Raw genomic sequence first — 16,663 nt, 5'->3', positions numbered from 1 at the left:
TAATTTAGAGTTTTTAAACATCAAATGTTTGAATTAATAAGTTTTTGTCGTGTGTCCCCCACAAGGCAGCATGCTGACTCTATGGTTATGCTCTGCCCTACCATGTAAGGGTTTGATTTCTGATTCAAGTTCCTTACCCTCCAGGCCAGCAGGAGGTAGAATTACTTTGCATCACTGTGTAAGGGGGAAACTAGCTGGTTTTAGAGCAAGGATTATCGGTTCCAAAAGTAAAATTTTCACCTTTTCAAACTAAATTTTAGCCCAGTCGTTGCACATCCCACCAACTCACAACTTTATCCTAAGTTGTACCACATCCTTGTGGTCTTCCTTCTCTTTCTGATGGTGTGCTGGCTGTTTTCTCTTCTTGGTCTCTAGTTCTCATCTGGTATCTCTCTGTCTCCTCATGTGAGTTCCAACTTCTCACATCATTTGCCTGTTTTCATTACTCCTCTGTCTTCCATCTGCAATCTCTTTCCCTCATTCTCATACCATCACTCTCGCATACCTCCAAGCAAGCAGGGCATCAGTTAAAAGACACAGAGGCACAGCAGAAGCAGACTAGTAGTGTGAGGGAAGTGTGGTAGCACTCCTGTAATGTTGTGAGAATTGGAAGGTGGTGTCTAGGGGAGGGGAAATTTATAATATGGGGAAATAGGATGGAGACTGGGAGATCAGGTAACCCATTTAAAAACCAGGGAGATGACAACCTTATTCAAAGGTAGTCTCATTCAGCTTTCTGCACTTGTATGAAAGAATGTTCTTTAAGCACAAATGAAGAATTTATACCTGGTGGGTGAGATAATTTATGGGACCAACCTCTGTTGGTGAGAGAGACATGCTTTCATGCTGCACAGAGCTCTTCTGCAGGTCTGGGGAAGGTACTAAGGCCATGTCTACACTAGCTCTTATGTCAGGGAAAACTTTTGTCGCTCAGGGGTGTGACATAAGTTTTGCCAGCATAAGCACTCGTGTACACAGGGCTATATGGGCAGCAGATGCTCTCCTGTTGACATAGCTAGTGCCACTCATTGAACTGGTTTTATTATGTCGAAGGAGAGAGCTCTCCCATCAGCCTAATGCAGCTACATGAGCACTGTGCAGCTGCAAGCTTGTAAGTGTAGGCAGAGCGTCACAGCTAAATACAAGATAGAACAGATAGTTTAGCATAAGCAGTTAGCACATATACTAACGTACCATTCAAGGTGAAATGGCCTGTTAACACTCCTGTAGTCACAGAACTGTTGGGATTGGACCACAGAGGATGGATCACTTGATAATTCCCAGGTTCATTCCCATTGAAGCATCTGGCATTGGCCATTGTTGAAAGACAGGATACTGGGCTAGATGGACCATTAGTCTGACCCAGTATGGCCGTTCTTATGTTCTTTTGACAAAAAGGGGTTAATGGGTTACAGATTGTTGTAATAAGCCATAAATCCAGTGTCTTTATTAAGACCATGAATTTAAACTCCCAGGCTCATCCTTTGAAAGTGTTGTGCAGGTTTCCTGTGAGGATGAGGACTGAGAGGTCAGATATAGAATGATCATTTTGTTAAAAGTGTTCACCCACAGGTGACATGGTGCTTTTGTCTTATCATTTTCCTGTGTGAGTTCATTTGAGAGAGTACTGATTGTCTGGTTTCACACACATAGTTGTTATTAGGGCATTTAGTGCATTGGATGAGGTATACCACATGCTGGGACAGGCACAGGTAGGACTTCTGGATCTTGAAAGGTGTGTTGTGGGGGATGTTGGTCATAGTAGCAGTGGAAAAATATTTGCAGGTTTGGCATCTGTTGTTCTGGCAGGGTCTGGTGCTGCTCTGAGTTGTGTCCTGGTCTGTTGGGAACTTGCTTCTGATGATGAGCTTGGAGAGGTTGGGGGGGTTGTTAACATGGGTGTTAAAGGGCCATTTCACCTTAAATGGTCCCTTAAAATATGCACTATCTGTTCAATCTTTTATTTAGCTGTGACACTTTGTACCTTTCCCAGACCCGAAGAAGAGCTCTGTGTAGCTCGAAAGTTTGTCTCTCTGACTGACAGAAGATACCATGATCATGAGGTGGTTTTCTCAGGATAAGGTTCATCCATTCCATTCCAGGGGTGCTGACCCTTGTGATTTCCCCCGCTGTGGGAAACTCAACTGCATAACTTGTAGTAGGGGGAGACTGTGTTTGCACTTTCCCCTGAGAAAATAATAAACAGACGTTGGTTCAATAAGAGATATTACTTCCCCCACCTTGTTTCTAACATCTTGGGACCAACATAGCTACAACAACACTGCATATAGAATATAGGTTTCTAATTGATTGCACTCATAAATCATGTAATTAGATGTGTAAATGCTGTCATGTTCCTCTGCATCTGACTTCAGGCACAAAATTAATTAGATGCTGGATCAAGGCCTCTTTTAAGATGTCCCTCTCATAGACAAAGATGTCTATGACACCATAATAATGATTACTAGCATGCTGAACTGTAATACTGCTGTTAAACCTATGGTTCTTTATTCTGAAGGCCAAACAGACATTGTTAGTGGCATTTGATTTCTTACAGAAGTTGAATTTGTGCCACTGCACTGAAATTAATAAAAAATGGTTGGTTCATGGTGAACTGGATTGCTCAGGACATTGATAATGGGATGTTAAGCCAGTCAGCCCTCAGTCACTGTTTGGAATCTGGCCTGTTTCAATAGTGACAACAATTTATTTGATGGATGTTTGGTAGTATATTCTTTTTAGTTGAAACCAGTTTAGTTTGCTGGAAACTGAACTGCAACTACCAGTGTCTCCTTAACAACCACTGAACTTGGCCCTCGCTGATTAGTTTGGTGTAGTCTCAGTAGGGAGGCAAAGGACTGAACGGACACAGAGACTGACTTAAAGATGATCCTTCCAAATCAGGATGAAAGGACACTGATGGGATAATGTGGGGAATTTGACATTGTTATAACTGGCTGTACCATAATTGTAAGGATTGAGTTCAGTCTCCAGTGCTATCAGATTAGCATATTTTACAAACAGTAAACCCACTTTAAAGGGACACTGTCCACTTAGTTGTAGTTCAATTTTAAACTTTTGTAAAAATAGTGAAACTTAAGACCAATAGAAAAGTTTTCAAATTTTTTTTTTAAAAAATTCTGTTGAAAGCACCTGTTAAAAGAACCCCCTCAAAATTTCCCTTCAGTGTTTGCAAACCAAAACATTACAGTTCTAAGAACTTGAAAGTGAAAATAAATATAAAGAAAAGTGAAACTAAATTCAGTTTCATTGAGTGATAATGCAAAAAGAAAATAGAGGGCATAAATTGTGATAAGGAAATTGGATATTTAACATTCCTTCTCTTTTAATAATCTAAAGTATCAGGCATAAGATAGACAGACGTGTGTTTGATGAGCAAATATGGGATCTAATTCCTGCATCTGCAACAGCTGCTTTTAGCTGTTCTGGGACTGTGAAGCATCTGGAAACCCAGTAGTAGAATCCCTGGGTGGCACAGAATCAAAGAAACACCCTCTCCCGGCTAGGTGTAGGGAACATTGCTGGGAGCAAGGGAGTTTGATTGTAGCATTCTTAGTGCCTGGTGATCCCCTTGAGTGCCAGATAGGCCCCTGGATAGCTCTAGAATCATAGGAGCTCAAAGTTAGCCCATAACCACCCTTGCTTCTCCTGTAGCGAGTTCAGCTTGGCTAGAAGAGTGATTCAAGGACAAGATTTTCAAATTGAAAGTATCTCTTTAAATGTTTGATCCAGTTACTATAAACAATGGTAATTGAAAAACAAACAAAACCCTCACATCCTAGGAGATGAAATCCTATTGTGGCTATTGGGTTGCTCATTAATCATTATTTTTCTAACGTAAGCTTTGCATTTTCAGTCACTAAACATTGTTTAATTTCAAACATATTTTAATGGGCAGAACTCTGAAGAGTTTATTCTGGGACTGACAACAACCTTAATGGATGCAGGAGCAGGTCATGCTTCGTACAATTGCATTTTGTTGTGGAGGCTTAAACCTACAGAGAGATTTTGCATGTGGCATGTAAGATATGCACAAACAGGAGCAATTTACAGCAGAGACCAAGGTTCAGAAATTTCAGGGGAGAACGAGCATATGCTCATCCATAAATAATTTGCAGTTTCATTTTTAAATAGGTAAAACGTGGCTCATAGATGAAAAAGGACAATCTATATGAATGAAAGCAATGGATTCTGAAAATAAGCAGGCAAACATCCATCTGATACATGCTATTGTGCTACTACCTCTGCTGCTTTGATTGAAATAACCAGCGATATTTTTGCAAGGACCTACTGCTGCAGGTACTAATGAGATTCAGCCCTCCGAAAGGGAATACAATTATTCAATTTAGACCCTAAATTTAACCTATTTTAAAACTGACAATCTGATTGGCAATACATTTAAAACTCCCCACTGCCTTGTTTTTAAAAAGCTACCATTTAGATGTGGCAAACCAGAAAAAAAAAGTAATTGTAAACATTGGATCTTGTAATTCAAACGTTTATTTAGAACTATATAAACATGTTTTGGTGTGCCTCTTTAAAGCCAGATACAGGAATAGGCATAAGCTTGTGTCAGCTTCCTCTTGTTCACACTTGCTTTTTTGATACAGTTTTGCGACCCCGATGTGGCCCATGGGCCAAAAAGTTTGCCCACCCCTGCAATAGAGCATTCCAATATGGATTTGATTAGAAACATTCTCCTTCCCCCCACCTCTTTCCCCCCTTTCTTTTCACCTTCCACCTTCTACATACAGAAATGTTAACAACATTAAAAGGTACAACTTGCCATATTGATGTTCACTATGTTGTCCTAAATTTGAAATACATTTTAAAATCTAAGCAGAATGGGATAATTAGCACATTGACATCTGTGCTTCTGTGTTTATCCCAAAATATAATTCAAGAGATATGCCAATCCCCCACATTTCCATACAAATGATACAAGTTTTTACACATATCAATTAAAGGAAAAGAGAACACTGATGTCCAATGAGGAACACTTTTTCACAGAGTGACTTATGAAAAATACTGAATTAGCAGTTGAATTGTGTTGCACCTTGGATAGGAGATTCAGATTCCTGAATTCATGAGAAGAGAATAACTAACATCACACAGATGTAGAACAGCATATCTATTCTCGAGTGGCTAATGAAACAATGTAAATATGTAACCTGAATATTTCATTTGTATCAGCTGAATAGTGTGTTAAGAGAGAGCACCACTCCGTATAATATAATGCATTAACATAATGTATCCACTTAATGTGGTATATGCTTGTTTGTTTATTATTTCCACAGATGTTATCTGGGACTTTACCTGCCACGTCTATACTACAAAATTATGTTGACCTAAGTTACGCAGGCATACAGCCGCCGCAGTTATTATATCACTTGTGCGTCTGCACACTATGTTTCTGGTGAGCACATGGACTGCTGACACAAGAAGTGCTTGTATTGATGCAAAGTGTAGTGCACCCTGGGTAGCTATCCCACTGTGCAACTCACCACCATCCAGCGCAGGGTGTTTAGGGAAGTTTTTGCAATGCCTCCTAGGGTGAAAACAAGTCCTGCAGGGGTGGCTGGGAGCATGGGTTCAACTTTCCATAATGCAATATTCTCCATCCCATAATTTCATCCTCACCCCATAATATTTCATGCCTCTTTTCAAAATCCCCACGAGCCCATGGATCCCTCCCTGCTGCCCGCCATCTGTGACAGAAGCATGGATCCTGGACCGCTCTGCACTCTATTGTGATTATGTGGTGCCTGATCCTGCAGTATTTGCAGAGCAGCAAAAAGAGCCACGGGAAACATGATTTCTTGGGGGCTAGAGTGCTGTGGGACACAGAAAGAAACAATTCAAGGTTGTCAGTGGCATTTATGGAGCAGCTGCAGATGGTGGTATACATATTCCTATTGTTGCACCAGACTACCTTGCCACAGAGTACATCAACAGAGAGGGCTACTTTTCTATAGTAATGCAAGCACTGGTGTATCACCAGCGATGCTTTACCAACAGCAATATGGGCTGGTCAGGGAAGATGCATCTTTAGGAACACAGGACTCTTCAGAAAGCTGGAAGCAGGGACTTTCTTTCCAGACTGGTGGATCACCCTTAAGAACGTTGAAATGCCAGTAGTGATTCTGGGAGACCCAGCCTGCCCCTTGCTCCCATGGCTCATGAAGCCATACACCGGCTACCTTGACAGCACCAAGGAGCACTTTAACTACAGGCTCAGCAGGTGCAGATGACAGTTGACTGTACCTTTGGTCATTTGAAGGCTCGTTGGCATTACTCTGGAGTAACTTTTCTACAAACTGAAGCTCTGAACAAAGGACTGAATGACTCATCCAAGCTGTGGGTGTATTCCAGAGGGACTTTCAAGCCAGAAAACTCATCAATACTGCTAAGAATCTGATATTTGGACTTTGAGGTCTCTGTATGTATCTGGTATCAGAGGGGTAGCTGTGTTAGTCTGGATCTGAAAAAGTGGCAAAGAGTCCTGTGGCACCTTATAGACTAACAGACATATTGGAGCATAAGCTTTCGTGGGTGAATACCCACTATTCACCCACGAAAGCTTATGCTCCAATACGTCTGTTAGTCTATAAGGTGCCACAGGACTCTTTGCCGCTTGTATGTATCTGAATGCTTTATCATTTAACAACTCTCTTCTTGTTCTCTCTTTTTTCTTTATAATAAATCTTTAGTTTTATATACTAAAGGATTGGCTGGCAGCCTGATATTTTGGGTAAGATCCAAACCTATATTGACCTGGTGTAGCGAGGCGAGGACTCACTGGTGCAGCGCCTCCTGTTGGTCATCTTGGGAATTAGCTCTTTCCAGCCTTCGGAGCGCCCTCTGCAGGCCAGTGTCTCACCTGCTGCCGGCATCCGTGTCCTTCCCAGACCCTGGTGCCCTTTATCCTAGGATTCTGCCCTAGCAGTACCCCCACACTCTGGGTCTCCCCTCCCTGGGGAACCCCCAACCTTCTAAACCCACCTTGCCTCTTTGACTACTGCCAGTCATCATCTAAGCCCCGCTCACTGGGGCAGACTGCAGTGTAATGGCCACTCATCAATGGCAAGGGGTTAGGACCAGCTGCCTCTGCCTATTCCCAGGCTGCCCCTCTGCAGCCCCAGTACTTTTCTGGGCCTTCACCAAGGCCTGCAGCCTGGGGGTTTACCAGGCTGGAGCTCCCCAGCTGCCGCTGCCGTTGCCGCTGCCGCTGCCGCTGCCCCTGCCCCTGCCCCTGCCACTCCAGAGCTAGAGTGAGACTCTCCTGTTTCTGGCCCACAGCCCTCTTATAAGGGCCAGCTGGGCCCTGATTGAGCTGGCCACAGCTGTGGTCAGCTACTCACTCAGCTTCCCCCAGCTGCAGCCCTCTCCAGGGCTGCTTTTACTATTGGCTCCCCAGGGCAGCCCTCTCCCAGGGCCGTTTTAACCCCTTCAGGGCCGGAGCGGGGTGATGACACCGCTACCCATGGTAATGTAGCTGACCTTTGGGGTTCAGAAGAACATTTTATGTATGTGAGCGGAGTTTTTTAAATAACTCTCACTGAACTGAACCCTAGGTGCTGATTAGGAGCCAGAGAACTGGAATGCAATAAAGGGGACTCTGTGATTTCTTTTCTTTTTTTGCTTCTTGATAAGAAGTGTGGGGGATCAGAAGCACAGTCTGTGACTGGTTGGTGAGTGTACTTCAGTGTTAACCACCAGTATTTGGGAGAATCTGCTCTCCTTTTTGCAGCCTGTCCTTCCCTTGGCATTTTCAATGAGGGCTGCCGCAGGCATCCTGGCTCACATGCTCTATCTGGCCTTTCTCTTTTGTGGTTCGGAATGAATCTTGTAGCTATTGCTGTGTATGTAGGAACATAACATTGTCAATACACCTATTAATATTGTTTTATGGGTTCTGTGACACAGTGCAGCAACAGGAAATTGATTGCTATGAGACCAGATCATCACGAGTCAGCATATGTTGTGAACTAATAAGGATGAATTATGTTCCAAAATTTAGGATTTTATTATGTAATATGAACCAGGCAATTAAAAAAACATGTAGAACTTAATAACACTTAATAAATTAAGGGAACAGAACTTATGAAGGGGAAAGAACAGTCATTTTCATTTCAGAAAAACATCCACCAACCATGTCTTTCACAGGTCAGTGTATGTGAAGCAATTATTTTCTTTAATGTCCCTGTGGGTGGAGTGGTAGGGGTAGTGCACCGAGAGAGTGTAAAGGGATTATGTAGAATATTGAGAGAGTGTAAAGGGAGGTCCCTCTGGGCTGCAGAGGGAGGCGATCATAGGATTGTTGAACTTGCAGGTCCACTGGAGTCTGTAGTATCTGTGTTTGCTATCTGAGAAGCATAAGCATCTCCTGCTGGATGTCTCTATCCTTTTCCTGTGCCTTTCTCCTCTCCACCCTATCCTTCTCCATGCTGTCTGCAAGGATGATCATCCAGGCCCTGTGCTCCTTCTCTGATGCAGCACTGGCTTGCAGGACCTCCTGGAACATGTCATCCCAAGTACTCTTCTTTCTCCTCCTTATCTGGTTCAGGCATTCTGCAGGTGTGGAAGGGGAGACCTTCAAGGCCACAATACCAACAGCTGAAGATACAACACACAGAGGTACCATTGCATTGCACTGCATTCTCACTTCTCCTTGGGATGGATGCAGCACAGTGCCACTCACAGCAACAGCCATTGTGAGTATGGCCCGGGGAAAGAGGAGCTGGGGAAAAGAGGGATAGTTGGGGATAGCTTACAGGCATGAATATATGTTTATAGGGCATTGGAACTGAATACTGACCCCATTTTCCACAGGTGGGGGTGATTTTAGCTGATATGTAACTCCTGGCACAGTTACTGCTGGCGTCTTGTTGCTCCCCGGGGCCATATGCTGCTAGCCTGTGTGCTGCAATGGTGCCTGCTAAGATAATTGCTGAGTGCTGTGGGAAAGTGTCCTAGCCTGGCAGAAGAAATAAGCTTCCCAGAAAGCTTTGGCAGAGGACTGCCAATTACCTCCATGAAAGTTTCATCAAGATGTCTACGGAGGATTCAGAGGACATCCTGTTGCACGTAAACAAACTGCTCCGCGTGGCCCCCTCTGCCTAACTGGAGGAGAATGAAAAGCAGATAGCAACTTTACCTCTCTTGGTTGTTTCACTGTCTCTTCCCGCACAAGTAAAAGAGTAAATCAACAGATGTGTCCTGCTACTTTGGGGGCTCCATCCTTGTAATTTCAAAGCAAACTGCATGCGTACCAAAGGTCCCTTCCCCTGCTGCATCAGGCTCAGCCATGCTCGACTGTGGGGACTGGCTGGACTGCGATAGAGTCAAAAACATGTCCTGGCTTGCTGTGCAGCTGGATCCCCTGGTTGCCTGTCCCCGGTACTCCTCCTCCTTGCTGTTCATGGCAGGGGCTTGTGACTCGGGCTCCTACAAAGTATCCACAGAGCTCTTGGGGGCATGGTGGGTCTCCACCAAAGATGGCATGCAGCTCTTTGTAAAAGCAACAGTCTGCAACTCTGCACCAGATTGATTGTTGGCCTCCCTTGCCTTCTGATACACAGCTCCTTGACTCCTTGCCGCAGTGCCTTGGCTTTCAACTGGCACTATTGCTGGTCCTTCTTTTAGCCTTTCTCCTTCATGCACTGAGCAATCTGTCCATAGATATCAAAGTTTCTATGGCTGGATCAAAGCTGCCTCTTCTCCCCACAGACCCACATCACAGGCAAGTGCTCTAACTGCTGAGCTAAAAGTTACAAGGTGGGTGGCAACACTGCCTTCTCCTCTTGTGTTAGGTGAAATCTGAGTGGGACCCGCTCTGGTAGGCGGCCTCTGAGCCTGCCTACCAGACAGGGCCCTGAATGTGATTTAGAAGGACAAACGCCTATCTTTCCCTTGTGTGTGAATTGCTCTGGGGTTTGGGCAGGGAGATAGGTGATCAGATCTAGAAGGAGGCAGTAGTGCACATGCCCAGAGGCAGATACATAGGCATCTAGGAAACTTCTACCCTGAAAACTTAGGCACCAAGTGAGTTTAGGCCCTTACAGGATTCAGTGGGAGTTTTGTGGATCACAGTGGAGTCAAAACTGGAACTTAGGTACTTAAACCCAAGACTAAAGCACTGAAGTCTAGGGTTTAGGTGCCTAAGTAACTTTGTTGATCTGCCCTAGGAGTCCTAGATTTAAAAATATCTCATACTAAATATGAAAGTAATTCTCTAAATAACAGTTAAGTGACTTCTGTTAACAGTGTCTTTAATAAAAATAAGGAAGAGCAATTAAGTAAATAAAAACCTACATTTGCAGTAGCTGTAAATTTTGATGTGACATTACTGATACATGTAGATCTATACAATAGATATGTGCTTCTTAAGTATTTAAAAGTACACTTGGAAAGATAATTTCTTAAATTATGGTAACAAAATACTTTCTCCTATGGTACAAAAATGGTGTGCATCTACAATCCCTTTTCTAAGTGGTTCTCCCCTTCTGATTATCTGCTCCTTAACAGATCCATCACTTAACAACCATGTAAAAGAAGCAGTGAGAGATAAAAAAGCATCTTTTAAAAAGTGGAAGTCAAATCCTAGTGAGATAAATAGAAAGGAGCATAAACACTACCAAATTAAATGTAAAAATATAATAAGAAAAGCCAAAAAGGAGTTTGAAGAACAGCTAGCCAAAAACTCAAAAGGTAATAACAAAATGTTTTTTAAGTACATCAGAAGCAGGAAACCTGCTAAACAACCAATGGGGCCCCTGGCCGATTGAGATACAAAAGGAGCACTTAAAGACGATAAAGTCATTGCAGAGAAACTAAATGAATTCTTTACTTCAGTCTTCATGGCTGAGGATGTTAGGGAGATTCCCAAACCTGAGCCGTCTTTTGTAGGTGACAAATCTGAGGAATTGTCACACATTGAAGTGCCACTAGAGGAGGTTTTGGAATTAATTGAGAAACTTAACAGTAACAAGTCACCGGGACCAGATAGCATTCATCCAAGAGTTCTGAAAGAACTCAAATGTGAAATTGCGGAACTATTAACTATGGTTTGTAACCTGTCCTTTAAATCAGCTACTGTACCCAGTGACTGGAAGATAGCTAATGTAATGCCAATATTTAAGAAGGGCTCTAGAGGTGATCCTGGCAATTACAGACCGGTAAGTGTAATGTCAGTACTGGGCAAATTAGTTGAAACATTAGTAAAGAATAAAATTGTCAGACACATGGAAGAACATAAATTGTTGCGCAAAAGTCAACATGGTTTCTGTAAAGGGAGATCATGTCTTACTAATCTATTAGAGTTCTTTGAGGGGGTCAACAAACATGTGGACAAGGGGGAGCCAGTGGACATAGTATACTTAGATTTCCAGAAAGCCTTTGACAAGGTCCCTCCCCAAAGGCTCTTATGTAAATTAAGTTGTCATGGGATAAGAGGGAAGATCCTTTCATGGGTTGAGAACTGCTTAAAAGACAGGGAACAAAGGGTAGGAATAAATGGTAAATTTTCAGAATGGAGAGGGGTAACTAGTGGTGTTCCCCAAGGGTCAGTCCTAGGACCAATCCTATTCAACTTATTCATAAATGATCTGGAGAAAGGGGTAAAAAAATGAGGTGGCAAAGTTTGCAGATGATACTAAACTGCTCAGGATAGTTAAGACCAAAGCAGACTGTGAAGAACTTCAAAAAGATCTCACAAAACTAAGTGATTGGGCAACAAAATGGCAAATGAAATTTAATGTGGACAAATGTAAAGTAATGCACATTGGAAAAAATAATCCCAACTATACATACAATATGATGGGGGCTAATTTAGCTACAACTAACCAGGAGAAAGATCTTGGAGTCATCATGGATAGTTCTCTGAAGACATCCACGCAGTGTGCAGCGGCAGTCAAAAAAGCAAACGGGATGTTAGGAATCGTTAAAAAAGGGATAGAGAATAAGTCAGGGAATATCTTATTGCCCTTATATAAATCCATGGTATGCCCACATCTTGAATACTGCGTACAGATGTGGTCCCATCATCTCAAAAAAGATATACTGGCATTAGAAAAGGTTCAGAGAAGGGCAACTAAAATGATTAGGGTTTGGAACAGGTCCCATATGAGGAGAGATTAAAGAGGCTAGGACTTTTCAGCTTGAAAAAGAGGAGACTAAGGGGGGATATGATAGAGGTATATACAATCATGAGTGGTGTGGAGAAAATGAATAAGGAAAAGTTATTTACTTCTTCCCATAATATAAGAACTAGGGGCCACCAAATGAAATTAATGGGTAGCAGGTTTAAAACAAATAAAAGGAAGTTCTTCTTCACTCAGTGCACAGTCAACCTGTGGAACTCCTTGCCTGAGGAGGTTGTGAAGGCTAGGACTATAACAGGGTTTAAAAGAGAACTGGATAAATTCATGGAGGTTAAGTCCATTAATGGCTATTAGTCAGGATGGGTAAGGAACGGTGTCCCTAGCCTCTGTTTGTCAGAGGGTGGAGATGGATGGCAGGAGAGAGATCACTTGATCATTACCTGTTAGGTTCACGCCCTCTGGGGCACCTGGCATTGATTACTGTTGGTAGACAGGATACTGGGCTGGATGGACCTTTGGTCTGGCCCAGTATGGCCATTCTTATGTTCTTATGTTCCTTACTAACTCTCCCCTGTTGTCCCGTGATAGAAGCTTCTTGCCAGCATGGTGTTCTGGGAACTGGCCCTTTAAAACTGGCAGAGGGAGTCAGCTGTAGCCTTTAAAAGGTCACTTTGCAGCTAGCTGCTTCATCTCTCTCTTTGTCTCTCAGATAGAAAGTATTCTTATCTCCTGATATAGTTTTCCGTTTATTATCCCTGAGGAGATGCTACATTTTCAGTCCCTACCCAACAATTTCCAGATAAGCTATTTGAACTTGCAACCTTTATTTCTATGAGTTTCATTCTTATTTCATTGATTTATTTGGGACTGTTCATAATAATAAGGGCTATATGACTGGGCCCATAGTGAGAGTGTTTATATATAATAGGAATTGTCTGAATTAGTCACCTCCTCCTTTGCACCAATAATTTTAACACTATTAAAATATCATTTTCTTAAAGGGTAACAATCATAGTTATATGTGGAGAAAAGTAGTTTTATTCCTATGGATCTTGTCTGTATTTGGTTTCACAATGTTAACACTGGTGGTAGTTACTCTAGGGGTAACTACAGACTTCACAGCAAAACTGAACATAGCAATATCAAGCAAAATGTGTACCATTTAGATATTATCTCGCAGTATAAGCAGAGCCTTCAATGTACTTAATCAGAGTTCACAATTTTCCCTTCCTTTCCGTTATGGAGCTACTCACCCCATATGCTCTAAATGAGGAGCAGAGGTGACCAGCTGGATGTAAAGGAGAAGATGCTGTTGAAACAAGTTAATAACATGATGAGAAACCATTTCACTTTTTTAAAATCTAGTGCCACTGGTATGTATGGTGTCCGAAAGAATTATAAGAAATCAAGTTTCCCTCCCTGAATAAATTATTTAAATAGACTAAATAGAAACAAGGCATGGGGAAAGGGATACAACATAAATACAAAGTGACTGAATAGTTTGTCATGTGTCTTGTTAGCATTAAGGGATTTTAGAAAGTAAGCTAAATATTCTGAACATTTAAATTGTAATGTAAGTTAAATTAAAGGATTATGAGGTGAAGCACAAGAGTAGAAGGCGATTGGTTATTACATACTTACTTTGGCTTGAATTTAGCCCTGATATTTAATGCTCCTACATTGGCGTCTGATTATCCAAATACGTAATACATTTCTAAAAGGGTTAAACATAGTAATTATTTTCAATAAAGAGAAAGTATTTTGCTCACAGTGAAGTAATCTGAAGCCAGATTTCCCTCAATACTATGTTGCCTGTGGCTACACTGGAAGAGCATACCATAGAAAATATTTTTTCTATTTTTCTTCATATTCATATTTTCTGTGTATAAAGGAGAGATGGGTGTAATGGATTCAGTCAGGGTGGCTGCGCTACTTATAGCAGCTATGATGGTTGGCTATGGTTTAGGAATTCTCTTCCTGGGGCCAATGAATGGTATAATACAGTAGCTGGAGGTCATAAGCTCTTGCTAACTTTAGCACAGATCAATGCTTTGAAAAAGACCTTTTAAAATTTAATTTATATGCAAGGGTAACATCATTTTAATATAAGAGATGTCTCCTGTCCTGTCTTTGCTGGGGGATTAATTTAGGATCCAATTCCACTCCCACTGTAGTCAGTGGAATTTTTGCCAGTGCCCAGTCTAGCAGGGATTTTTTTCTACCTTTAATGACTACAGACCTGTGAGACTATACACATGTATATTTCCTAATGAAAATGAATAAAATATGTTGCCCCATTAACTTTTTTGATTACATGTCTGCATGGGGTGATATATGTTCTTACCCCAGGACTATAAACTGTATAGTTTTCGCTTTTGTGCCCTTCCCGAATGAACAATAAATGTGGTGGCCTAAAGGTGAAGGACTTTCTCTCCTATTACCAGTCACTTGAATTATCTAGTCATGAACTGTATGGAATAAAAATGGTGGCCTACAGGTGATGCTCTCCCAATTCCAGAACTGTAGTGGTAGCCTGAACCATTAGCAGAGAGACTGGGGGTGAAAGTAGGATGGGATACATATCGGAGAAGCCATGTAGATGGCCTTGCCTCCATTTCCCACCTGGCGTTAGAGGGACTTCCCATCTCAGAGCAGCAACAGAGTCTGCAGCCCCTCAAGAGAGGCTATGTGAGTACGAGTTGGATTAGTGGAAAGTGGTGATTGCTGGAGATGTGGCAAGGTATGTTCAAATTCTGTGCAGATCTCCAACTGATTTCAATGGGATTCCATATAATTTGAATTCACACAGATAACTTATTACTTCTTTTCATAATTTTACTTGGCAGAATTAAAGGGTAGCCAGCATTGGCACAGATAATTTTGTTATAAAACTACTAAGGCCCCAATCCTGCAAATTATGTTGTATAAGTAGAACCCTACAGAAGTCAATGGGGCTCGTTGTGGATGTCTATGAGGCATTCATTGCAGGACCAAGGCATAAATGCCGAAGGTTCCAACAAGAATTTTTAAACAGTGGATATCAGTTGTTCTTTCTTGTGCCAACAGAGTAATTTTACTCAGATGGAGAAATTATATGATCCCAGTGTAAAAGACTGATATGGAAAAATGGCAGAGATTGCTTTGTGTAAAATTTTGACGTATGAAACAATTTAAAGGTAACAATGTAAGTGTTTATGGAAATAAGTTTATAAAGGCATAGCAGGAAAAATGCAAGCAGATTCTAACAGGGCTTTTTGGAGGGTGGAAGTGATATGATACAGGGTGGGATCAGCCTGGTGATTCTCTTGTAATTTTCTTTTCTTGTTTTAGTTTTAATTTTCTGTTCTTCTTCATGTTTGAAATCATTGAATGTAGGCATGGAAGGTTGTTGTATGAGTTGACTCAATATAAAGAACCATGGCATAATAAAACAACAATATGTGAGTTAGGGTAGCTAACATAAGTGACTTTTTTACCAATTTGCAAACATAACATTGGATCACTCACAGACACTTCAATTATGTAGGAGTGTGTTACCATTGATATTTTAATGCATTTTTATTCCTGATTCCCAGTACTTAGAAATGTACATTTTACTTGCATTTACTGCATTTCCCCCTTTTATCTGTTAGCATTGTGTGTGCGCATAAAACTACAAATTCTAATAGAAATATATGTATCAAGAAGAAAGATTAATTAAAGTACTGAGAAATAGGGCAAAATATGGAACTATATAAATAATTCATCTTCATTAAGAAGTTAAATAGTATCTTTTGAAGCAGATTAACAGCCTTGTTGAAGCAAATAATGCAATTATGAAGGAAGCGGAAGAACGGAAGGAAGATTTCTTATTTAAACATAGACATACTATAAATATACTGCATGAGGCCAGATCCTCCAGCCTTTGTGAATTAAAAGCTAAAGTGAACTAAGGCCATTTTACTTCTGAATGAGAGAGATCATCCATACAGGGGTTTAGAATAGTTCAATGTGCTTTAAATTCACACCTTTATTTAATTTGTTTTTACTTTCCTAGTGTCTCTGTGTAGACATGCTTTAAATCACAGTAACCATCTAGTTTCTAACTTGGTAACTAAGGGCTTGTCTACAGTCTGAAAGCTAGGGTGTAAAGTTAAAGTGCAATAACTATTCTAGAATAACTCTGTGTGGACACTTTTGACACATTTGAATCCCACTTATTTAAATTTACTTTCAAAGTGGATTAAGCTAAACTGGAACAGGACCCTCTTATTTCCAGAAAAAGAGTGTCCACACATGAAGTTATTCCGGAACAGTTTTTTGGAATAGCTACTCTACATTCAGCTTTTCATAGAAATTTTGCAGGTCACTTAAACAAATCTCTCTTTTGTTTCGGCATGCTTTTCTCCTGTGTATTTTTACAGCAAATACATAGAATCATAGAATATCAGGGTTGGAAGGGACCTCAGGAGGTCATCTAGTCCAACCCCCTGCTCAAAGCAGGACCAATCCCCAATCAAATCATCCCAGCCAAGGCTTTGTCAAGCCTGACCTTAAAAACT

General features: G+C 41.4%; 1 non-coding gene across 1 annotated transcript; it reads left to right on the top strand.

Moving 5' to 3' along the window:
• Window positions 1-2,030: 2,030 nt before the first annotated feature.
• On the top strand, window positions 2,031-2,190 carry LOC141988333 (U1 spliceosomal RNA). The gene has a single exon (XR_012639752.1). It is a non-coding gene; the product is annotated as a U1 spliceosomal RNA (small nuclear RNA).
• The last annotated feature ends 14,473 nt before the right edge of the window (window positions 2,191-16,663 follow it).

Source organism: Natator depressus, chromosome 5, assembly GCF_965152275.1.
Source record: "Natator depressus isolate rNatDep1 chromosome 5, rNatDep2.hap1, whole genome shotgun sequence".
Lineage (NCBI taxonomy): Eukaryota > Metazoa > Chordata > Testudines > Cheloniidae > Natator > Natator depressus.
This window is presented reverse-complemented; position numbering and strand designations above follow the sequence as displayed.